Source organism: Canis lupus, chromosome 11 (genome assembly GCF_048164855.1).
Source record: "Canis lupus baileyi chromosome 11, mCanLup2.hap1, whole genome shotgun sequence".
NCBI classification, from domain to species: Eukaryota; Metazoa; Chordata; class Mammalia; order Carnivora; family Canidae; genus Canis; species Canis lupus.
This window is the reverse complement of record NC_132848.1, coordinates 66,299,971-66,326,271: the sequence shown is the minus strand read 5'-3', so window position 1 is coordinate 66,326,271 and position 26,301 is coordinate 66,299,971. Positions and strand designations below refer to the sequence as shown.

Below are 26,301 nucleotides of genomic sequence, written 5' to 3'. Positions count from 1 at the left end.
TGAGTGCATGGGCACAGAGCTGGAAATAAGAATACAAAACTCCTAGACTGTTTGGCGTCTAGAACACAGCTGTTGTAGGTAGTTGAGGGAAAGAGTGTGAACAACTCAAGGGCAGCTACTCTGTGTTATTTATCTTTATAAACCTAGAACTCGACTTAAGAAACTATGTCAAAGACTAGGTAGGACAATATCTTGATTCTAAGAACTAGTTCTTGGAGTATTTCGGAAAAAGTTAACGAAAGGATAATTCAGACATACAGATTTTGTTTATCATGAAGCTGGATTAAGCTTTAAAGGCCCATACTCACACATGGATTAGAAGTTGAAGCTAAAAACATTTTTTTTTCCAGCAGTGTTTTCTGTCTATCTGAGAAAGTGATTTGAAAGACTTTGGTGAGGTTGCCTCCCATTTTTGCACTCAAAAATGGAAAGCATTTACCATTAATTCCTCACAAGGTACTTAATCAACATCAAGCCCCAAGGAAATACACACTTACAAGATTGATTATGGTTTATCCTCAGGTGAGAGGTCTACCGCAACAGCAGCATACTGTCTCTGAGGCTCCTGCAAAATCAGAATATGCCAGGACAAACATATGCCTTATTTCTCAGAAATTTTATTTTGCCTCATTCCCTATTTAAAGAATATAATTACGTAAGCACACTTAAATCCTATCTTTCATTGTGGGAATGTAAATAAACATCTATTCTGACACCTATTATTCCCTAAGTTTTCCTCCAAAACATAAGTTTGTTTGTTTTCAAAAGTATAAATGTTTTATGGTTGGATGCAATAACAATTCATCCTACCATAAAGTAGACATTTATACAATGGGCTACACACTTTGGAAAACAGATCTAGTATTTTCACAGTTTCTATAGGTCTTTCAAATAATTGGGAAGATGCCTGCCTGAGCCTGTTGATTTATGTAAATGTATTTTGTCACTCAGTCCTGAACCTGCTTATGAATTTTACTGTTAGCTATCTTAATAATCTTTCTACCCCTCAAAAGATAGATTCAATATCTATCTATATATATAGTATCTGTCTATATGTATAGTTTATAGTATCTATATATGTACTATATTTACTGTATGTTTTTAAAAATAGTTTTATTGAGGTATAATTGCACATACTTAGAATGTATAATTTGATAAATTCTGACAAATGTGTACATCCATGAAATCATCATCACAGTCAAGAAAATGACCATCTCTATCACCCCAGAAGTTTCCTCAGCAATTCTTCCCTTTCCCTCTTTTTTATTCCCTCATTTCTAGTCTTCCCCTGACCTGTTTTCTATTACTATAGATTAGTTTGTGTTCATTAAAGTTTTATATAAATGGAATAATTTATATACACATTCTTTTTTGTCTGGCTTCCTTCATTCAGCATGATTATTTTCAGAATCACTTATGTTGTATGTATCAGTTGTGTATTTCTTTTATTGCAGAGTGATATTCCAATATGGATTAACATAATTTGTTCATTCATTCACCTGTTGATTGACATTTGGGTTATTTCCAATTTGAGATTTTACAAATAAAATGCTATGTACATTCAACTATAACTCTTTATATGGATATATGCTTTCAATACAGTAGATGGATGTTTAATTTTTTAAATTAAATTGCCAAACTGTTTTCCAAAATGTCTATAACATTTACATATTCCCACCAGTAGTGTATGAGAGTTCTAGTTGTTCCACACCCTCACTAATACTTGGTATGATCAGTTTTTAAATCTTAAATATTCTAATAGATATGGTTTTTAACTTGCATTGTAGTTGTAATAGCATTTCCCTAATGACTTACGGTGTTGAATATCTTTTTATGTGCTTATTTACTATCTGTATATCCTCTTTGGTGAAATGGTTATTCAAATCTTATGTTCACATTACATTTGTGTTGGGTTACTTATATTCTTAAGTTCTGAGAGTTCTTTATGTATTCTTAATACTAGTCTCTTATCTGATGTGTGATCTGCAAATATTTTCTGTCTGTGACCTATCTTTTCATTCTCTTATCAGTATCTTTGCAAAAGTTCTTAATTTGATGAAGTCCAATTGATCAGTTATTTCTTTTATTGAGCAACCTATATGGTTCTGTGTTTATTTTTAAATATTAATTCCTAGGCCTCTTCCCTCAAGATCCTCATTCAGTAAGTCTGGAAAGGAGCTTTAGGCATGAAATATTTATAAAACTTCAAAGGTAGTTTTGGTGTGCAGCTATGACAATACTGCATAAAACAAGAGAGGTAGTGGGATGTGTTTATTTATTTATTTATTTATTTATTTATTTATTTATTTAAATGCTTATGTATTTGTTTAGTTATTTCTTCTATTTCCCTCTTGTTGCAGAAAGACTTTAAGATCGTTTACCATGATCCAAGATAATATACCTTGAAAGTAGGTAGAAGAAAAAAAAGTAAGATGGGACATAAACTCGAGCCACTGATGATAGTGAAAATGCATGCTATAATGATCTATACAATGCCTCTAACTTTTCCAGCAATTCAGTGTGTTTAAGATCAAACAAACCAATTGTTTAAGAGGCATATTAATACACAGAATAGACATGAATTTCTCCCATGGGACCTTATAAAGAGGGAGAAACAATTTCCTGGACAAGAACAGCAAGTTTCAAGAGGCAATTTGTCATAGTAGTTCGGTATGGGCTGATCACATTACGATTAGGTGCTATTCAGGGAAGCTTAACTTTCAGGGGACAATTTCAACAAAGAATAGGTATCTAGCTCTCTGATGATCTTAATCCGTGCAAGAGTATGCTTTAGACTATCTGGACTATAAGGAAGGATTAATGACCTTTATTTCTTTCAAGCACTAATTCATGGTTTCTCTTAGAAAAGTTTTTGATAAATATTGCTTCAGGGCTCAGAAGATGACCCCAAGATTGTGCTCCCTGATTCTCTATGTTGCTTGCTCATAGGTATGTATCTGTACGTTAAGGGAGATAGTTGAGTGGGGGTTAGCATGTCTTTGCAAAGGCTGTTACCTAACAGAGCCATCTACATCTGTCAGATTAAGAGATTTATAAGCAGGGCCTAGAAACCATTGGAGGTTTTAAAGCATGGGGCTAATGTGATTTGTATTTTAGATAGATTTAGATAGATTATATATATATTTATAAATATATATATTGTATATATATATAAATATAAGATGATATCAGTAGCAGTGTGGAAAATAGACTTTGTAATAGAGAACCTAGGGAGATAGGAAATTACTGGAATAATCTATGGAAATAATAAAAAGGGACCTGCTTTGAGACAGTTGTAGGAGAAGCTGAGAGGTGGGGATCCAGGAGTGATTTCGGAGGTAGAAACAACAGATGGAGGGATGGTTTGTGGTGGGGGTTAAGGGAGAAGAAGGAGGTGAAGATGACTAAGATTATTCCAGACTGACCAACTAGGAGAATAGTACCACTAACTACAATTTAGAACAAAGGAAGATCAGATTTGCCTGAAAAGGTCATAAACTTGGCTTTTGACATTTGGGGGCTGTGTGTGAATTATCTGAGGCAGTAGAATGTTAAAGATCTGGAACTCAGAATAGGGGTGGCTGGAGATAAAGATTGGAAGATATCAAACAGCTAGGTGGTGGTCGAAATTTTGGGAAAAGAAATCATGGGAATAGTCTGATTTCCTCAGGAGATTTGATAGTGGGGGGAGAGAAGAGTTTGAAATACTGAGAATAGTGGAGTTCAGAAGTAAGACATTTTCTAAAATATTCTTAATAAAGATGAAAGAAAAAAATGCTTTCTGTAGCTATTCCTTCATTTTACACTTGCTCCATTGATGATGGCCTGATTCCATTGATTCTCAGATTGATTTTGGACAATTTTATTATAAATTGTCATAAAAAATGTTTTCTATTCAATTTTGTGGCCCTTCAAAGTTATTTTTATAATATTTTTTGCTCTATGTAACTTCTGACCTACCATCTCCTGGACTTCACTGATCTCTTCTAAAATTATGTCTAGTTTATTTTATATTTAGCCATAGCATACTTTTATTAGAGTGGGAGGTCTTCTTAATTTGAGGTTCAACTTTTCCCAGGCTTCTACTGTGATGTTTTATATAGTTCCTAGAATAAATAGTGACTCATTACATTTATAATTCTCTATACTATTATCTTCTAAATATGCTCATACTTTTATCTAAATTTCCAATGCTAAAACAAAATAAGTATTTTTTCTTCCATAATAACATTGAGCTAAATTGGGATCCCTGGGTGGTGCAGCGGTTTGGCGCCTGCCTTTGGCCCAGGGCGCGATCCTGGAGACCCAGGATCGAATCCCACGTCGGGCTCCCGGTGCATGGAGCCTGCTTCTCCCTCTGCCTGTGTCTCTGCCTCTCTCTCTCTCTGTGTGTGACTATCATAAATAAATAAAAATTAAAAAAAAAAAAAAAAACATTGAGCTAAATTATATAATTTATTATGATTCCTCCTTTGGTACAGTTTGATTTATCTCAAAAATATTTTTGCGTTGGCCTTGGAATTTTTCAAAGCTTTCTTATTCACACTCATTCATTTGCATTAACAGGTAAAAAAATATCTCTTCTTCAATGTCTTGTACAAACATCTTTATTAATTATTTTGCTGAAACATAATACATATACATAATATAATATATATTCAAAAAAGTACAACATTCATAGGTATTCAGCTTGATGAATTTTTATGCAGTAAACATATCTAAGTCATTTCCACTTGGATCAAGAAATAAAGTAAAGCACTACTTACGCCTCAGAAATCCCCCCCATACCATAGTCACGTTTTCTGATTTCTGAATTATAATTATTCTTCTGACTTCTAACACAATAAATTCGTTTCACCTGTTTCTGAGTGTCATATAGACATTATCACACAATACACACTTCTTATGTCTAACTTCTTTCATTCAACACAATGCTTTTGAGATTGGCCATGTTGTTGGCATCTATCATTGGTCTGTTTCTCTGTTGCTGGATAGTATCCATTGTATTAATATATCTCAACTTATTTTTCCATTGTACTGTTGATGGGCATTTTGGGTTGTTTCCAGTTTCTGACTTGTAAATAATACTGCTATAAACATTTGTATCTTTTACACATATTTACACTTTTTATTGGATATATATACAAGAGTGAAATTACATGAATACAATGCTAATGATTTCTTTGAAAATTCTGTTGGATCTCTGTGTATACAGTTGTTATTGCCTGTGAATAATGATAGTTTTATCATTTTTCTCTCATCCCAATACTTATACCTATCATATATTTTTCTTGACATTGTACTGGTGAAGCTTTTTGGGAAAATAGTGAATAACAGTGGTGATGGTGGGCATCTTTGCCTCTTTCCTAATCTCAGGAGAAAAGCTTTCAAGATCTCAAATTAAGTGTGATGTTTTCTATAGGTACTTTGTAACTATTTTTTGTCAGATTAATGAAGTTCCTTTGTATACCTAATTTGTTAAGAGGCTTTATTTTTGTATCATGAATAATTGTTGGATTTTTTTAATGGCAATGCTTTTTCTGTATCATCAAATTGAGCATTTAAGTGATATCCTTAATTCTATCTTAATTCTGTTATGAATTATATTGATTGATTTTCAAATATTAGGCCAACATTGCACCCCTGGAATAAACTTAGCTTTTGGTGATATATTACCCTATTATCTATGACCAGATTAAATCTGCTAATATTTGATTGAGGACTTTTGCATCTGTCATGAAAGAGATTCGCCTGTGATGTTTCTTTCTTGTATTGTCCCTTTGAGGTTTTGGTAACAGGTTATGTTGGTCTCATTAAGTAAGTTGGCACATTTCCCCTTTTAATCTATTCTCTCGAAGAGTTCATTAAGATTGGTATTATTTCTTCTTTAGTTATTTGGTAAAATTCACTGGCAAAGTCATCTGGATCTAGAAGTTTTGAGTATATCAGAGAAGAGTTTTATTTTATTTCTTTTTAAAGATTTTATTTATTTATTCATGAGAGACACAGAGAGAGAGAGAGAGAGAGAGGCAGAGACACAGGCAGAGGGAGAAGCCAACTCCATGCAGGGAGCCTCATGTGGGACTTGATCCAGGATCAGGCCCTGGGCTGAAGGCAGTGCTAAACCGCTGAGCCTCCAGAGCTGCCTGTGAGAAGAGTTTTTAATTAGAGGTTAAATGTTTAAGTTGATATGGAATTTTTTATATTTTTACTTCCTTTTGTTAGTTTTAGTTGATTTTTCTAAGAATTTGTCAATTCATTAAAATTTCAAATGAATTTGCATAAAGATTTTTATAATATCTTACTACTTCTTAATGTCTATATCTCCTTTTTATTTCTGATATTAGAATTCATGCCTTATTTTTTATTTTTTCCTTGATCAACACCCCAGTGATAAATCAATTTTTAGTTCGGTGATTTGCAGGATCCTTTACACTTTTAAAAATTGTTGAGGACCATAGGGCACCTGGGTGGCTCAGTCGGTTAACTGTCTGACTCTTGGTTTCAGCTCAGGTCATGATCTCTGGGTTAGGAGATTGAGCCCTGAAACAGGCTGTATACTCAATGTGGAGTCTGCTTGGGATTCTTTCCCTCTCCCTCCCCATCTGTCTCTGCCCTCACTTGTGCACATGCATACAGGTGCGTGCACACACACTCTCTCTCTCTCAAATAAATAAATAAATAAATAAATAAATAAATAAATAAAATCTTAAAAAGATCATTCAGGATCTTACAGAACTTTTGTTTATATTGGCTATATGTACCAACATTACCATATTAGAAATTTAAATTATGAACATTTAAAAATATTTATTTAAAAGTTATTACATTTTGGGGATCCCTGGGTGGCGCAGCGGTTTGGCACCTGCCTTTGGCCCAGGGCGTGATCCTGGAGACCCGGGATCGAATCCCACATCGGGCTCCCTGCATGGAGCCTGCTTCTCCCTCTGACTATGTCTCTGCCTCTCTCTCTCTCTCTGTGACTATCATGAATAAATAAATAAAATCTTTAAAAAAATAAATAAAAAGATAAAAGTTATTACATTTTAACAAAATAACACAGTTTTATAAAAATATCTCTATTTTAATGAAAATTGCAATATTTTTCAAAACAAAAAATTGAATGATAAGAATGATGTTTTACATTTCAAATCCTCTATAAATATCATACGTAATAAAAAACAACTGGATTCTCTTATCTACTTTTGCTTTCAACCTGTTGTAATATGTTGTCATGTTGCCACTGGAAAACTTCATACCTGTGAGAGAATGAGGATAAAAAAGGAAAATAGCATATTATTACTATTGTTATTGAAATAATTGGGTAGCCCCAGTGGCACAGTGGTTTAGCGCCAACTTCGGCCCAGGGCATGATTCTGGAGACGCAGGATCGAGTCTCGTGTCGGGCTCCCTGCATGGAGCCTGCTTCTCCCTCTGCCTGTGTTTCTGCCTCTCTCTCTCTTGTCTCTCATGAATAAATAAATAAAATCTTAAAAAAAAAAAAAAAAGAATTTTGACCTCATGGACCCCTTGAACTCAGGGACATCTAAGTATCCCCAGACTATATTTTAAGAATTTCTGTACTAGTCTTATAAGGAACTAACTTTGGTTTTGATTCTCACCATTGTAATTTTGTTTCTATTTTATTGTAACTTGTTAAGTTTTGCTTTTTATTATTTCCTTCATTCTATTAGGCTGACCAAAATGAAATTGCTATTTTTATCGGTAAAAAGTAGTTGGATACAAATAATTTCAAAATGATTCACTCTAACATTTCCTTTGGGTTTAAGTTGGTATTTGCTTACGTGGTAAAATGATTTTTAGCCTTCTTTTCTCTGAGTACCATGAAACTAGAATCTCAGTTTCAATATACTGCATTTCCATAATACAAAACAAAATATTCAGGCAGCCCGGGTGGCTCAGCTGTTTAGCGCTGCCTTCAGCTCAGGGCGTGATCCTGCAGACCTGGGATCAAGTCCCACATCAGGCTCCCTGCACAGAGCCTGCTTCTCCCTCTGCCTGTGTCTCTGCCTCTCTCTCTCTGTGTGTGTGTGTGTCTCTAATGAATAAATAAATAAAATCTTAAAAAAAATTTGTTTTAAATATTCATTTCAGTTCAAAATAGTTTCCTTTTTTTGTGTGTGTGTATGTGGTTACTTCTTAGGCCCATTGGTTATTTAGAAAAGTACTACTTAATTTCTACTTAGCAACTTTCTAGTTATCTTTTTATTATTGATCTCTAGCTTAATTCCATTATAATCAGAGACTATGCTCTAGATGGTTTTAATCATTTGAAAATTTTTTAAACTATGGCTCAGAATATGGTCAGTCATGGTTAACATTCCATGTGCCCTTAAAAAAACTAATTGCATTTATTTTTAAACCTGTCAAACACTTTACTACTACTTTACCTGCATATAAACTTCATATACAATATCATTGTGCTGCTCATGTGATCAACACAGTAGACTCATTCTATGGAAGTTTCATGGTTCTAAGCTTCCGTGTCCCAGTGAGATTGCTCCTGTTATAACCATTTCTACTGTCCCTCCCACATAATGCTATATGCTCCTGTGTTCATATCCCTCACACAGAACTAGTTACCTATCTACACAATTTATTTCATTTTTTCCCAACTCTGAATATGAATTATAACAAAGTCTATATCTGTGGCCCAACCATGTAATGCTGCCATTTCATGAAAATTCCATTGAAATTAAAGAAGTTTTGTAGAATCAGAAACTCAGAGTTAGCTAAGCCATTTTTTCAAGAATTCTGCTGATGCTGAAAAGCTTCCACAACTTTTCTATTAGTACATAATAGATGCCTGATGGATGTTGAATGAATGAATCCCACCAAGGAGTTATTTGGTCTACAGGACTACAATTACCGCCTCTCCCAGGAAGTCCCAACCTCAGGATCAAGAATTACCTGCTCTTCTGACTGAGCCAACCAGGCGCCCCAAAGGTTTTCTTTAAGTTGAGTGTCACTGGTTCCCTCAGTCATTCCTTGTGTTATACAACATGGCTCATTCTGTTTGGAGTACTAAGCAGGCATAATTCCACTAAGAGATGTGTCAGGTCTTAGTGTTCAGCACCCTGGCCACACATAAAATCACCCAGGGAATTTCTTAGAAAGAAGCAATACCCATCTCCCATCCCCAAAGATTCTAATTAAGTTGGTCAGGAGTAGCCAGGCATAAGCATTTTTTAAAAACACCCAAGTGATTGAAGACTTGATATTTTTAAGATGTCTCTTGCCAAATTGATCTATAAATTCAATGCAACCTCCATGAAAATCTCAGCAAGCTGTAGAAATTGACAAGTCAATTCCAGAATTCATGTGGAATTGCAAAGAATCAAGAACAGCCAAAGAAATTATGAAAAAACACCACAAAGTTGAAAGAGTATGCTACATGACTTCAAGATTTAAAGATACTGGTGTCAAGATAATAAAGTAGTTCAAAGGAATAGAATAGAGAATCCAGGAATAGATCTATACATATATATGGTTCATTGATTTTTCAACAAAAGTACAAGGTACTTTATTGAAGAAAATGTGGTGGTTTTTGTTTTTCAACAAATGGTGCTGGAACAATGTGACATTTATGTACAAAACAAAGAACTTTGTGTCTCTCATCATATTAAACAAATTAACTCAAAAAGGATCATAGATGGGCACCTGGGTGGCAGTCATTTGAGTGTCTGACCCTTGATTTTGACTCAGGCCACGATCTCAGGGTCCTGGGATCAAGCCCACATCAGGCTCCGCACTCAGTGAGGAGTCTGCTTAAAGATTCTCTCTCTCTCTTTCCCTCTATCCCTCCCCACAACACACTCTCACTCTCTCTTTCTCAAATAAATGAATAAATCTTTAAAAAGTGGATCATAGACCTAAATATAAAACTATAAAACTTCTGTAAGAAAAAAATCATGGTGTCTATGGGGCAGGCAAGGATTCTTAGATGCTACACCAAAAGGATTATCCACTAAGAAAAATTGGTAAATAGGACTTCCTTCCTATTTACCAATTTTCCTTCCTTAATTCCAAAAATTAAGAACTTTTGCTCTCTGAAAGACACTATGAAGAGAATGATAAAGCAAGCCAGAGACTGAAGGAAAATATTTGCAAATCACATATCAGATTAGGACTTGTAACCAGATTAATAAAGAACTCTTGAAACTCAATAATAAGAACACACATTTATATGCACAAACACACAAATAAAAATATGGACGAAAGATATGAAAAGACATTTTTACCAAAGAAGATATTCAGTTGGCAAATGAGCACATGGAAACACGCTCAGCATTGTTAATCATAAAGGAAATGCTAATTAAAATCATAGTGATGTACCTGTACACCCACTAGAATATTTAAAATACAAAAGACTAACCATACCAAATGTTGGAGAGGATATGGAACAACTGGAACTTTCATGTATTGCTAATGAGAATGTAAAATGTTACAGCCATTTTGGAAAACAGGCAGCTTCTTAAAACGTTAAGCCATATACCTACCTGGGTATTTATACTCTCGTGTCCTAGGTATTAACCCAAGATAAATGAAAATATACATCCCCACAAAGACTTGAACATAAATGTTCATGGTAGCGTTGTTTGTAATAACTAAAAATCGGAAACAACCCAAATGTCCATCAATAGGTGAATGGATATATATATATATATATATATCCATTCAATATTGCAATGATATATATATATATATATCATTGCAATATTACCCACCAGTAAAAAGAAATGAACTACTGATACAGCATGAATGAATTTTGAAATAATTAAATCGGATGAAAAAAGCCAGAGAGAATATGTATTTTATAATTCCATTTATATAAAATCCTAGAGAACACCAGCTAATCTATAGTAATAGCTATCAGATCAGTGCTTGCCTGGAGATGGGGTAGGGGTAGGACAAAGGGACAGAAGAAAACTTTCAGGGGTGATTCATATGTTCATTATCTTGTTTGTGGTGATGATTTCACAGGTGTATTTGTATGTTAAAACTTTATCATATTGATACCTTAAATGTATGCAGTTTATTGTATACCAATTATACCTCAGTAAAGCTTTTTTTTTTTTTTTTTTTAGTAACATTCCTACCTTGGAATACAGAAGTGAAATGCAAAGAGTAAAATAAAATCTTAATGTCTAAAAGTTAATATTTGGGCATATTTACTTCCAGCCTAATTTCTTTATAAATGCAGTTTTAAAAACATATCTGAAATAAAACTGCCTGTGGTCTTTTTTTTTTTTTAATCCCCATGATGTGCAGGGATGAGAATCACAGCTTTTACTGCTGGTTTTCACGTCTCTGTGAATAGAAGATGCTAATCTTTTGGGTTGGCTGGGGTCTACTCTGGTATAAGTGCCTGCCCTGTGCTCAGCCTCCACTCATATATTACAAAGATATTTACTGATTCCCTACCACATAGGATGTACTGTACCAGCTGCCAGGAACTTACTGCCCTAAGCAAGGACAACTTTCTGGCGTCCTGGAGCAGAGAATGGCTGGAGGTGCCCTCCCCACCCATAGTAATTCTACCCAAATGTCTGTTAGGAGATCTGGCCCTGATTTTACTAAGGGATTCATGACTCTTCAGGTTGCTCATTCCTAGTGAAGCTTTTCTTTTAGGGAAAGCACAAACATGACCACATCCTTCCTACCACTGAGGAATTACTGTTGTGAGGGGTGTGTGTGTGTGTGTGTGTGTGTGTGTGTGTGTGTGTGTTTAAAATGCAAATCTATAAACACATGTGCTCCTGAATTGAGCTGAAAGTGTTAACCAGGTAGTACACTGGTCCTGCCAGCATCACATGCCTTAGTTTTTGGCTCCCAGTAGGAGACTTGATCTAGCTTCTAGAATAATCCTGGGATTTCCTAAGGAGCTTGAAGTTACATCTTTGGGACAGTGTTACATGGGAACCTGAGTCATGTGATGTGGCCAAATCAATGGCCTAATGCATTTAGCAGGAGGAGAAACAGGAAACCTGCCTAATCCTTTCACCAAGCCCCTCAAGGCCCTGGCTCAGTTCACATCCCTTAGCTTTACAACTAGGGGAGACTCTGTCCCATCTGGGGCTGACTGTGCTTGCTTCAGAACACCCACTAGGCAAGTGTGGGGAAGTAGCCAGCTCCTTCAGAAGCTGTGTCCTGCTGCTTCTTTCTCCAGCCCCTGTACTTGCACCCACTGAAGCTCCTCCTACATCAAATAAAACAAAACAAAACAAAACAAAACAAAACAAAACATGTTTACACATCTTTCCCAACTCTAGGTTTCAGCTAAAATGTTTCCTCAGGGAAGCCTTCTCCGCCCTTCTAGACCAGGTTAGATTCCCCCATTAAGTACTGCCATTGCCTACTGAACTATTCCTTTTTAGCCTTTATAATAATCAATATTTCTGTAGTCCTACTTTAAATATCTAGCTCTAGACTATGAACTTCTTGAGGACAGGGACTACATCTATATATCTATCTTGGTTACTGTTATGCTCTCCTTGTCTAACAAATGCCCAACACTTAGTTCTTCCCACACATATTTGTTGAATGAATGAGCTGCCCTAGTCTAATCCAGGACTCCTCCTTTTCAGCTAAGCAGCTCTTTCCATTTTCAACTTCTTACTCACCATGTCCCACACCCGACCCCACCCCAAGATGAGCCCCAAGAGAATCTGTGCTAGAAGAGGAATCTGAATTACACATATAAGACTGGAATCAGAAAAACCATGCCCTTTTAGTGACTCAAACTTTGTTTCTGGTCCAAAGCCCTTCCTCTAGACTCTTTCCCCTAAATACATGTGTCCCTTCCCAGCACCCATTCTCCATCAGTAGAGTCAGGGTTGTGAAGAGGCAATTCCTGGAGGCTGTCAGTGTAGTGTTTGTGGCTTTTTTGTTTTTTTTTTTTTTCAGCTTCCAGCCGTTTTAAAAACTTTGAATCCACACTTGGACTTTTTCAACCACTTACCACATTTCCTGATTGCCTGGTTATTGATAATTTAAAATCACTAAAATCTGAAAACCTTAAATATTCTTCAAGTTTCAGTTGACATTTTGGTCTTCTAGGGTCAGCTTTCTCAGAGGCCATGAGGTCTGTGTGGAGATACAATTGCTGCCCCTCTGGAGGGCAGACCATACCACATGCTCCAAATCAGAGGTCAGGAGGGCATTACTCTTGGGATCACATACCATCCCTGCCTGGCAAGGAAACCCTATTATCAAATTACTATTTTTATACTTTTTAAAGGAAAATAATTGTCATATTAACATGTCATGTTATCTACTCTCCATTACAGAGTAGATAGGATTAATACTTATTACATGGAGCCAAAGATTAAATAATTCTCAGATTCACTGCCTAATGGGTATGGGATTTCCTTTTGGAATGATGGGATGTTTTGGAACTGGATACAGGTGATGGTTGCACAGCATTGTGAGTATATAAATGTCATTGGATTGTATACTTTAAAATGGTTAATTTTATGTTATGTGAATTTTACTTCAATTGAAAAAATAACAGTAATTCTCAGGGAGCATAGAATTTCTCTCACAAGAGTCTAGGAATTTCAGTCGGTCATCATTGAAGTCATAAAATTCCTCAGAGATGTGGCCATATGCCCTCCTTCCCCCAAACCCATATCATTTGAAGCCAGCTGGATTTAACCTACTACTTAAAGATTCCATTTTAGAAAACAACTTCTAGCAGCAAATTGTTGGCACAGAGGAATAGCCATAATGGAGGACAACAAAAATAACTTCTGACTAATTTCTGAATATGTCCTTTATAAGGATATTTTATTATATAACTTCATTAGTTAAAGTACTTTCTTGTTGTTGCATTTTAGAATATATGAGGTAGATTTTGGTTTCATGAAGTTTTAGTCGTATTAAATTAACAATCAATATATTTTAGTTGAATTCACAAGCTTTGCTATTCTCACTGCAAATGAATTCATTTATTCAGTCAACAAATATTTTTTGAGTACCTTTATGTGTCAGGTTACTAGGTCCTAGGAATACCAAGATGAATAAGGTGTACTCCCTACTCAAAAATTTGTGATCTAATAATCACATTAGTTATATAGATGACCGTGTTTCAAATACAGAAATCTAGGGGCATCTGGGTGGCTCTGTCAGTTAAGCATCTGCCTTCAGCTCAGGTCATAATCTCAGGGTCGTGGGATCAAGCCCGGCATCTGGAGCCTGCTCAGTGGAGAATCTGTTTCTCCTCTCCCTCTGCCTGCCACTCTCCCAGCTCTTGCTCTCCTGTCTCTCTCTTTCTCAAAGAAATAAAATCTTTAAAAAAAAAATTAGAAATCTAGATCAGAAGATGAAGGTGAACTTCAAGGTATCACAAGCCTGTTTGTCAAAGTCACCACTATATCCCCCATATATAATAGGTCTGGCACATTGAAGAAACCCAACAAGTATTTTTTTGATAAATGGATTAAGTTTTCCACAATTGTATGCTATTTTCACTGTTTTATGTAGTTCTTATGCAGACCAGCTTTGAGTTAAACCAGAAATGCCCAATATATTGGCTTTAATCTAAAAAGGGTAATGAATGCATTCTTTCTTACCCTCCTCAGTGTGCAAATATCATTTTCATATCAATCTTCAAATTGTCTGCTGTTAATTCATTTATTCTGCCCACAGTAGTGGGCCAAGGACCACAGAAAACATTGTGGAAAACTCATCCATTCTCCTCTACAACTTCCTTGTTCCCCTCAGTTACCACTCCCGTGTTCTCTCCAAAGATTCTGATTTCTACACCAGCCTTTACTCTCTTCCCAGACACTTGGATTTAGTGGCCTGGTTTGAGGCTGATTACCTTGATTTGGTCTGTGATGCCCCTACTCAAGGCAACTTCCAGTATCTTAATTCTGTACCAAACTTTGGCCACAAAGAAATGGCAGTCTTGCAATGGTCCTGAAGAACCAGGCTAAGACTTCTAATAACCCTATTTGTTAGATGCACATATTTTTTAAAAAGTTAGTATTATTGCTCAGGAATAATTAGCAATGATGGCCCAGCATAAAACAAGATGGATTAATATCATACATTATAAGACAGCTAGCAACAACACACTTTTTCCGAGACTCCTGAAACAAAGCCAAACCAACTGATTTATCCCTGATCATTACCTCACCTGCCCAACCTGCCCTTTGGATATATTAGGAAGATACTACAATGAAAATAGCAAGCTTGTAGTTCATCCTCTTTTGGTTAGAAGGGGAAGTGTTGCACCCCCAACTCCAAGTCCAGTGGGCAGAAGAGGAATAAGAAAGCCCACTAGGAAGCCCAGTAATGTACCACTGAGGGGCTAGGCAGTGGCTGTCTGTGCAAGAGGCATGCTATCTCTGTCAGGCATTCCTGCAGTGGGCAAGTTTTGCCTCAGGAGGACTCACACATGTACCCCACAAGGAAGGCAGAATTTGGGTGACTGGCAAATATCTTCAGAACTACAGTGTTATTCAGAAAGAAGCAATAATCTACCAAGAGAGAAAGAGATGTTTGTTTCTGGTCACTTGCCTGTCCTGCCCAACACTGCAAAGTCTAGCTTTGGAGGTGGGAAGGGAGAGACATTTCAGAACCAGACTCTCTAATAATCAGGGCCCCAGGTCAGTTCTGCCCTGAAAAGAGGGGAAAATGAAATTTCAATTGAGAATGAGGTTGAAGTCTTTAAAAAGACAGAATTTTAATAACCAAAATGAATAGTCATGAAATCTGAAAGTCCTAGAAGTTCTAGAAGGCAAGATGAGGAGATTCCACAGAGCTCTATAGAAAGCAAAGATTGGAGAAAAATAAATCTTTTTCATGTCTAAATCCTCTGAGTTGAGTCATAATCACGCTCTCCTGGAACAGAGTTCTATCAGTTGATACGTCAGAGTAGATATCAGCTTCAAATCTGCCTAGCATGTTAAGTTCTCAAGTAGGACCACCCTCATGGTTGCAGCTTCACAGGGGCTCCATGCTTATGGTTTAATGTTCTGTGGTCATCATCTTGAAGTTCTTAATATTTTCATATTCAAGTCTGCATTTTATAAATGAAGTCTGTTGGGGCAGTGCAGCATGTGCCTGGGGTCTGGAGCCTTGGTTCATGCATAGTCCTACCTCCCACCACATTCCCAAACGCGTTCTCCACTACTGACCATCCTATTCTCTGATTTCCAGAGTCCCATCCAGCCTCCCCTTCACTGCCCCCACCCAGTAGTTGCTGCTGCAAGGCCCTGTGGGGACCGGGATGCAGGTATAAGAAGGTTGGGGTCATATGGAAATTGACAGTGCCATCCCCATCCTGGACTGAAAGTGCCAGTGTGTTGGATGGGGAGCCTCTGGCCTGTCCCCAACCCAGGAATCTAGTGTATCTGGGAGTCTCTTGTCCACTGTGGGTGGGAAGAAGGTCTCCTCATCCCTGACCAGAGAGCAGCAGTGCATTAGTCTAGTGGCTAGTGACTGGGTGGATGCATGGGTGGGGTAACTCAGCAGTTCGTGGGCCACAGGGCATTAGTTTCTTTCTCCCCCTGCTCCCCACTCTGTCTCTATGTGTATATATATGTATATATGTATGTGTTAGGACAAACTAAACTTTTCCTCTGTGGGCTGAACTAGGCACAAAACAGTCCACACTATATCACCCCCAACTCCTACTGCACATATCACCAGTTATATTTTATGCCTGTACTGTTGCAACTAAATGGTGTATAGGCTCCCTGTGAGAGACTTTGGGGTTTGGGGTGAGCACAGCAGAGTAGTAAGTACACTAGAAAATGTTCTTGGATATATATGGTCAGGGACACAATTGTTAAATTCTCTAGAAGACATATAATGTGTATTTGTATTATTTTTATCATAAACCAAGATGTCACAAAGTAATGGTAATCAGTGACAAACATTTTGCTATCTGATTTGTGTAATTATCCATTATTAAAGGATGACAGACCCTAAAGTGGGGCTATATCCTCCTTAAATTGTTATAGTAACAAGACAGCATACAAAAATTCAGAGATATAGCATTTTTACACAGTCTCCTTTATCATTCTAACCAGTATAGTCAAGCAAGCTTACTTAAAAAAGATATATATATATATATAATATATATACATATTATTATCTTGTCTGTGACCCAAATCAGTGCATAGAAAACCCTTCTATATATATATATATATATATATATATATATGTATATATATTCCTCTGTGGAAATATGGGCAGAATTAGTTCTAAGTTGTTAAATGTTTAGGACAAATCATTAACATTCTGAATTCCAGTTCATTGATGCAAGATGTGACTCAAAGCCAAAATAGAATGTTTGGTACAAAGCAGGAAGAAAAATTTCCCCCATTTGCAGTTCATGTTACAAACAGATTCTTTCTTCCTCATTAAGCAAAGCTAGTTGAAATCACCTTTTGATTGAACACTTAATCTTCTATCTGAGGTTTTACTGTTTTTACAGGGAATGCAATGAGAATTATCTGGTCTGTGACCTAAATCAGTGCATAGAAAACCCTTCTCCAAGGGAGATTCTCAAAGAAGAAGTAGGATATTTTGCTCTACTAGTTCTCTAGGTAGTGGGTATGCAGACAGATTCTATTTTCCTTATTGTGTATGTGTCTTGGGTTTCACTAATGGACATTAGTAATTTTTTGCACAGTCTTAAAACTGTCATTTACTTAAAATAAATTGAAAACATTTGTTAAAGCCAAGATTAGGATGTTGGCTTTTCAGACAACCTATTGGAATTTCAGAGGTTTTGCCTGTGAGATATTGTTGGCAAGAACAATTTCATGAAATCAGGAAAAAAAATTTAAACATTATGTTGGCATGGATACACATAGTTGGAAACTTGCTAAGATCAGCTTTTGTTGCTTTTATTTTAGTTACTTATCTCTTGAATATTTTCTCTTCCTGATTCATTTTCCCAGTTGTAGCAGAAACTGCCAGATGTGCATCTAAATACTGCCCCACCCACTTCTTCCACTATAAAAAAAGATACATGTCTGGCCGGCTATACAACATGTTCTTGCTCCTTCTGCTATTAGATACAGTCATGTGAGTAAGTTCACTTGAATGAAATTTGAGTAGTCTTGGCCTGTAAAAACCTCCCACACATGCTTCTCTAGGATGGTAGCCTGCCTGCAAGATGGTACCCAGTGATTCCTGACTCCTGGTATTTATGTCTCTATGTAGTCCCCTCCTTCACTGAATATAACTGACCTATATAACTCAGAATATTGCAGAAATGATAGAATGTGATTTCCATGTCTAAGTCATAAAAGATATTGCAACTTTCGTCTTGCTTTCCTTTTTAAAAGTGTTCTTTACACCCAATGTTGGATTTGAACTCACAACCCTGAGACCAAGAGCTACAGCTCAATTGACTGAGTCAACTGGGCACTCCTCATCTTGCCCTTTATATCACTTTCTCTGAGTGAAGCAAGCTGCCATGTCATGAGGACATTCAAACAACCCTATCGAGAGGTCTCTGTAGGAAGGAACTAAAGCCACCTGGCTACAACCGGCATTAATTGAGCCATATTGGAAGCAAATACTTCAGCCATAGTTAAGCCTCCATATGACTGTAACTACAACAGGCATTTAACTGCAAACTCTGGCTCAAAGACAATCCAGAACTATTAAGCTAAGCCACTTCCAAATTCCTGACCCACAGACTATGAGATAATAAATATTAAATTGTAGTTTTAAGCTGCTAAGTTTGTTTTGCAGCAATATATAACAGATGCATCCAGTCAGCTGAATGGCAATGCTCACAATCTTGGAAACCATATGTTGAAGAGTTCAGAGCTGTAATCATCTCAGGTTCCTGAATGACTATATAGAGGAGAGACTTCTTCTCTAGTTTCTCCACCCCAACATCAATCTGGACTACATAGAGAGAAATGAACTTATTTAGAGCCATTAAATTTGGAGTTCTAAATTTTACAATAGTTCAGCATGTCCCAACTAATACATCAACTTTGTATTCTATTTCTTTCTTTAAGTCTTACGTATATATGAGGATATTATTCTGCTGCACAAGGATCACTATGGAATAGTTCTTTAAACACTATCAAAAACATTTCATTGGTTTAAAATTATATGATTAGATATTGAAAGTACTTTTCCTGCCTGCAAATCCTATTTTATTTGCCTAACTCTGGCATAGATGCACTTAATACAATATATTAAGTATTAGCACTAATAACCTCACCCAGATTGACTTGCTTGAAGTCCTGTGACTTCAGTTCCTGTGAGTGTGGCTGGTAATGGCTTACAACTAACCCTTTTAGGGAATTGCCATCAACCAACAAGAGCCAACTTAGGAAATTATGCTCCCTCCATAGATAACCTATAATCAATGGCCAAATAAAATGATGGCATGAAAGTCCAGCCCTGTTGCCACAAGGAATGACAGGTCTATGGTGCTGTTTATATCCAGAACTCTCCCCTCTGTAGATTGGGCTAAGGCTAGACCTTATGTAATACCAGATCCTTACTTGGCAGCTCTTTTTGCTTCCCTATCACGTTCCTCTCTCTCCCTTACAGATTTTTTTTTTTTTCTGAAGAATACTCTCTCAATAAACCACATACACCCAAATCCTATCTCAGATTCTGCTTTTAGGAAATCTAATCTAAGACTACCTACTTTCATGAAACTAGACAGGAGAGGTGAGATCTTCTCAGTTATTTATAAGACTGATATATTTGATTCATGAGTGAAGAAATGTATTCTCAGTGCAAAACCTTGAAAAGACCTAAAAAAAGAAAAACAATAGAGAAAAGTAAGAAAGCCAAAATCTGATAATTTGAAGATATCAACATAATTGAAAATTTTTTAAATCAAGGAAAAATATACAACATAAATCACCAATATCAGAATAATAGGGAGATTATCACTACAAGTCTTTCATTGAAAAGATAACAAGGTATTATTATGAAAAATGTGTATCAAAATTCTGACAACTTAAATAAAACGGGTAAATTTCTTGAAAAATGCAATTTATCAAAGTCAACACAGATTAAACAGAAATACTGATAGTCTTATACCTGTTAAAGAAATTAAATATATTGTCAAAAACTTTCGAAAACAGAAAACTCTCAATCCAGGTGGTTTCATTGGTGACTTCTACCAAACAATTATGGGAGAAATAACATTAATCTAATACAAACTCTTTCTTACAACAAATAGAGAAGAGGAAAGACTTTCCTACTTGTTTATGAGACCATCCTAATCCTAAAACTTCATAAAGACATGACAAGAAAAGAAAATTATCTACCAATATCTCTCATGAATACAGACCTAAAAAATTCTTGAAAAATTTATTAATTGAATCCAGCAATATATAACAGGAATAACATACCATGACCAAAAAAGATACAGTCCAAGAACGTAAGGTTGGTTTAACACTCAAAAATCAATCAGTATAACCACATTAACAAAAGGAGAAAAAACCCCTTAGATCATCTTAATTTTTTTTAAAGATTTTATTTATTTATTCATGAGAGACACAGAGAGAAAGAGAGATGCAGAGACACACACACAGGCCGAGGGAGAAGCAGACTACATGCAGGGATCCCGACCTGGGACTCGATCCCAGGTCTCCAGGATCACACCTTGGGCTGCAGGCGGCACTAAACCGCTGCGCCACCAGGGCTGCCCAGATCATCTTAATTAATGCAGAAAAAGCATGGGTCAAAATTTATTAGCCATTTATAAAAACACTTATCACAAACTAGGAATAAGAAGGAACTTTCTCAATTTCATAAAAGCCAGCTAAAAAACCCGCAGCTAATATTACACTTAACAAATCACACATTGGATGTTTTCCCCTTAAAATTGGGAACAAGGAGTAGAAGCTCATCTTCCTAACTCCTATTCAACATTATAATAAAGGTACTAGCTACTGCAATCAGGTAAGAAAAAAAAAAAAAAGAAGAAGAAAGAAAGAATAAGAACTGTATCTTTCATCCATTCTGTGTGTCTTAACCATCTAGTGCCCAGAGGCAATGTACCCTCACAGCCTGTTTTACCAAAGTTACTTCTCTTTTCTTACCCCTTATGTCTTAAAAATATGTACTTCTCCCATTGTTTCAGAATTGTCACAGAGAAAAACATCTGAAAAACTATTTCACATGATAAGCTCACAATTAAAAGTACTATCTCTCCAAAAGATATCTGCATTGAAAAAGCATGTTTATAAACAATAATCACAAAGGTAAGATAACAGAAACTATAGGATGGGAATATATTAAACATTTAACATAGTTATTTCATGTAATATGGCAAGCTAGGCACCTGGTTTGTCCTTCTTTAAGAAAACAAAAAAAGTTTCTAGATTATATATTTTTAAATATTTAAAATATCAATTAATTATAAGAAAGTAAGGAATTCTAAGATTAGGGACAAAAAGGAGGAAACCCAGAGAAGCAAGTGTAGCATTTTAGTCCGTTTTCTCTTTCAAGGCATTGACTAAATTGCATGAATTTGAACTTTGGTGATCATGGACTCAAAAGACCCACAGAGCAAGAGACAAAAACCAGGGCTCTCCAAAGGTAGTAGTTTGATAGAAGCTCCTCCCTAACTCAGTAAAGCTGAGACATCAAAGTTCTAAACATTCAGTTTAAGCATGACCTAGAAATAAACTTACTCCTTTCCTGTCCTTGGGGTCTACAAAGAGAATAGTCTTCACTCTTAGCATTGAGCAGAGGGAAAAAAGTGTCACCAAGGATTTGGAATCACAAGATGACTCTCACACAGGTTTGTAGCACAAATTCATAGGAACTGTATGTTACCAAAACCTTACGCTAAGAATCTAAATTAGTGTCCCAGATTTGTAGTGCCCCTATATGGCTGGTCAGCATCAAATGTAAATTCAATCTGGCAAATCTTACCATAGTCTCAGATTTCAAAGAGTTCCAAGAAGTAAAACTTCAAATAAAACAAATAGCTAAACAGAAAAAAGTGGCAAAACACACAAGTAAAAAGAATACTATGAGTGATAAACAATAGAAACAAATATTGCCAGAAATATGTTCACATATATTTCAGACACAAACTATAAAATTAAAATGCTTACCATGTCTAAAGAAACAGATAAGCTTCAGAGTGTGTCCAGGAATAAACTATTTCTAAAACATATCCAGCAATGGGTAGAAAAGATAATATATTATGACCAACTGAGATTTATCCTGATAATTGAAGATTGGTTTAATACCAGTAAGTTCATTGGTATAATGCACCACATTAACAAATTAAAGAAGAGAATTTGTATGATCATCAATGGTTGCAAAAAAGTATTTGATAAAATTTGACATTCATTTATGACAGAAACTCCTAGCTAATTAGGCATAGGAGAGGCTTTTCCAGCCTTATTTAAAAGTAAATAAAAACTCAAAATGTAAAAAAATTTACATTTAATGGTTAGTTATTAAAATAATTTTCTCTAAGATTGGGAACAAGACATGAATGCCCACTTCTGTTTAACATCATACTAGTAACTGAAGAAAAAAAAAAGAACAAAATATAAGCAGAATAAGAATTGGAAAGGGAGGGACATCTGGATGGCTCAGTTTTTGAGCATCTGCCTTCAACTCAGGGCGTGATCCTGGAGTCCTGGGGTCGAGTCCTTCATCAGGCTCCCTGAGGGGAGCCTGCTTCTCCTTCTGCCTATGTCTCTGCCTCTCTTTGTGTCTCTCATGAATAAATAAATAATATAAATAAAATCTAAAAAAAAATAAGAATTAGAAAGGGAGAGAATACTATCACTCTTCTCAAATGATGTTGTAGGTAAAAAATTCAAAATGAGCCACCAATAAAATGTTTCCAGTTTTACTGACATATAACAGACAACCAATACAGTTTTAATGACTATGAATTTAACAAAAGTTTCCAGATACCAACTCAATACACAAAAATTATATTTCTGTATAGTAGCACCATTTACTAAATGTTATCTCTGTGTATATACATGTATGTATACCACATACATATTTTTAAAACCAGGAATTACCTAGGTATTAATCTAACACCAAAACTTTTAAGAAAAAACAGACTAGGGGATCCCTAGATGGCTCAGCGGTTTAGTGCCTGCCTTTGGCCCAGGCCGTGATCCTGGAGCACCGGGATCAAGCCCTACATCAGGCTCCCTGCATGGAGCCTGCTTCTCCCTCTGCCTGTGTCTCTGCCTCTCTCTCTCTCTCTCTCTCATATGAATAAATATATATGAATATATATATATAAATATATATATAAATATATAATATGAATAAATATATAAAATCTTAAAAAAAAAAAACAGACTAGAAGATTTTATATTGTAAAGATATCTATTGTCCCCAATATGATCTATAAGATCAAAGCAATCTCATTCAAATCTCCAATAGATTTTTTAAGAGAGGGAGAGAGTGGGGGGGAGTGGCAGAGGGAGAGGAAGAGAGAGAATCTTAAGCCGGCTCCATGCCCAGGACACAGCCTGACACAGGACATGATCACACAACCCTGAGATCACGATCTGAGCCAAAATCAAGACTCAGATACTTAACTGACTGAGCCACCCAGGTGCCCCTCCAATAGACTTTTTAAAAGTGGAGCTTTAAAGTCATATTCTAAAAATTAATATGAAGAGACAAAGGACCCAAAATAGCCAAGCCACTCTTAAAGAAGATGAATAGGTTTAGGGGACTTGCCCTACAGTTTTCAAGACATAAAGCATTAGTTCTTAAGATAGTATTGTTTTGATGCTGGATAGAGAAATAGGTCAATAAAGTAGAATTAAAGCTCAGAAGTAGATCCTGGCATGTATAGATAGTAGATATGTGACAGAAGAGGTATTGCAAATGTCAGGAAAGGATGGATTTTTCAATAAATAATATTGGATAAAGATACCCATATGGGAAAATATTACATTGACTCTGTATCCCACACAATAATAAAAATACATTTCTGAAAGAAACAAAGACCAAAAAATCAGAAACAAAGTTAAAGCCTTTGAAAGATAATATAGGAAAATATCTTCATGGTGACAGGATACAGAGGATTTCTTAAACACAGAACAAAAAATGAAACAGAGAGGAAAAGGTTGAAATGTAAACTATATTAAAATTAAGAACTTAGAAGATTCATCTATATTGATACATATAGCTTAGTTTATTAATTTTTATTTCTGTATAGTTGCAGTAGTTTTATATACTGTTAACAATTTACCACAAATATAACGACTTAAAACACTGGGTGTTTTAACCCATTGGGTGGCTCAGTGGGTTAAGCGTGCAACTCTTGATTTCAACTCAGGTCATGATCTCAGGATTGTGGAACTGAGCCCCACGTGGGGCTCTGTGCTGGGAGTGGAGCTTGCTTAGGATTCTCTCTCCTTCTCTTCTCTGCCCTCCCCCTTGCCTCTCTAAAAAAAAAAAAAATAAGAACTTCTGATCATCAAAACACATCATAAAGAAAATACAAAGTCAAATCACAAACTACAAGATATTTAAGATCTGTGTCTAGAATATATAAGAGCTGTTACAAATCAGTAAGAAAAATAACAAAATATTCAGCAGATAAATGGGCAAGAGCCTTGACCAAACATTTCACCAAAGAAGAAACTTAAATGCCCTATAAACTCATGAAAGCATGTTCAACCTAATCAGTTAGCAAGAAAATGCAATGAGATGCCAATTCATGCCCATCAGGCTGACAGAAATTTAAAAATAGACAATACCATATGTTGATGAGCATTTGCATTAATGGGAACTCAGCTGTGCTGGTGGGAGTATTAATGAGCACAAAGACTTTGAAAAATAGTTTGGCACTATCTCATAAAGATGAGTAGAGGCATACTTCACAACCCAGGCATTCCACTCCTAGATATATGCTGCAGTAACTGCTCCTCATGTTCATCAGGATATACACAGAAGAACATTTGCGGAAGCATTGTTAATAATAGCACTTATATTAGCAAAGGTTCTCCAGAGAAACAAAACCAACAAAACATTGAGAGAGAGAGTGAGAGAGAGAGAGAGAGAAGAAAGAGATTTATTTAAGAAATTGGCTCAGGCCACTTTGGAGGCTTGGTAAATCCAAAATCTGATGGGGAAGGCCAGCAGGCTAGAGACTAAGGAAGGAATTAAGAGTTCAAGTCCAAAGGCAGTCTGCTGGCAAACCAGAAAGAGTACATGTTGCAGATGCAGTGGGAAGACAGTCTGCTCAGAGAGTTCCCTCTGGTTCAGGGGAGGTCAGCCTTTTGTTTTATTCAGGTTTTCAGCTGATTAAATCTGATCTGGAAGGTACTCTGCTTTATTCGAAGTCCACCAATGTAAATTTAAATCTCATCTGAAAACACCCCACAGAAACATCCAAATATCTAGGCACCATGGCTCAGCCAAGTTAAAATTAACTATTACAGCCCAAAATTAGAAAAAAAATCTAAACATCCATCAAGGGTAGATTGGATAAAGAAACTGTGGCTTATACATATAATAAATACTAAATTACTATTGTGGTAAGCACAATTCTAAATTGCCCCCCTTCCACCCCATGATTTCCTTAAACGCAGGTAGAACCTATGACTTGTTTCTAACAAATAGAATTGACAAAAGTCATGGGCTTTTATTCTTTTTATTAGGTTACATTATATAGGCAAAGGTAGTGGGATATTACTCCCATGGTTTTGTATGTGTGTGTGTGTCTCCATATATGTATGTATGTATATATGTATGGTGTATGTATATACACACACGCACTCCTATGTCTATGTCTATATATTTCAGCAGACTCTTCTCCCCTGCTGGCATTGAAGAAGCAAGCTGCCATGAGTTTTAAAACTTCAAGAAAATGGATTCTGCCAATAACCCCAATACACTTGGAAGCAGATCCTTCCCCCAGTTAAGCCTCCAGAGGAGAATGCAGCCTGGCTGACATCTGGGCAACAGCCATATGAGACCCTGAGCAGAGCACTTAACTTAGGTCACAAGTGGAATGTTTACCCTGTGGAAACTGAGATAATAAATGTGTGGTGTTTTAAACCACTCTATTTGTGGTGATCTGTTAACAGCATATAAAACTACTGCAACTAGACAGAAATAAAAATCAATAAACTAAGCCATATGTATCAATATAGATGAATCTTCTAAGGTTGACCAAAAAAACAAAAGTCATAAAGAATACAGGCAGTAGGTTCCGTTTGCATTATGTTTGAAAGCAGATAAAACCCAACCGATATATAATTTAGGGAAGCATACATAAAAAGTGAAGTTATAAAGAGAAGCAAAGGAAGAAAATCACAAAAGCTGGGA

At 36.1% G+C, this 26,301-nt stretch overlaps 1 protein-coding gene across 2 annotated transcripts in view; it reads left to right on the top strand.

Annotated features, from left to right (window-relative positions):
- The window catches only part of LOC140600350 (uncharacterized), an 85,825-nt gene extending 59,808 nt beyond the window's left edge, over positions 1-26,017 (top strand). Inside the window, exon 3 of one of the 2 annotated variants that reach the window (XM_072768598.1) lies at positions 25,780-26,017. The gene's annotated coding sequence lies outside the window, so the exon portion shown is untranslated. Of the gene's footprint in view, positions 1-25,776 lie in introns of both variants that reach the window. The other variant, XM_072768597.1, reaches the window with a different exon arrangement.
- The last annotated feature ends 284 nt before the right edge of the window (positions 26,018-26,301 follow it).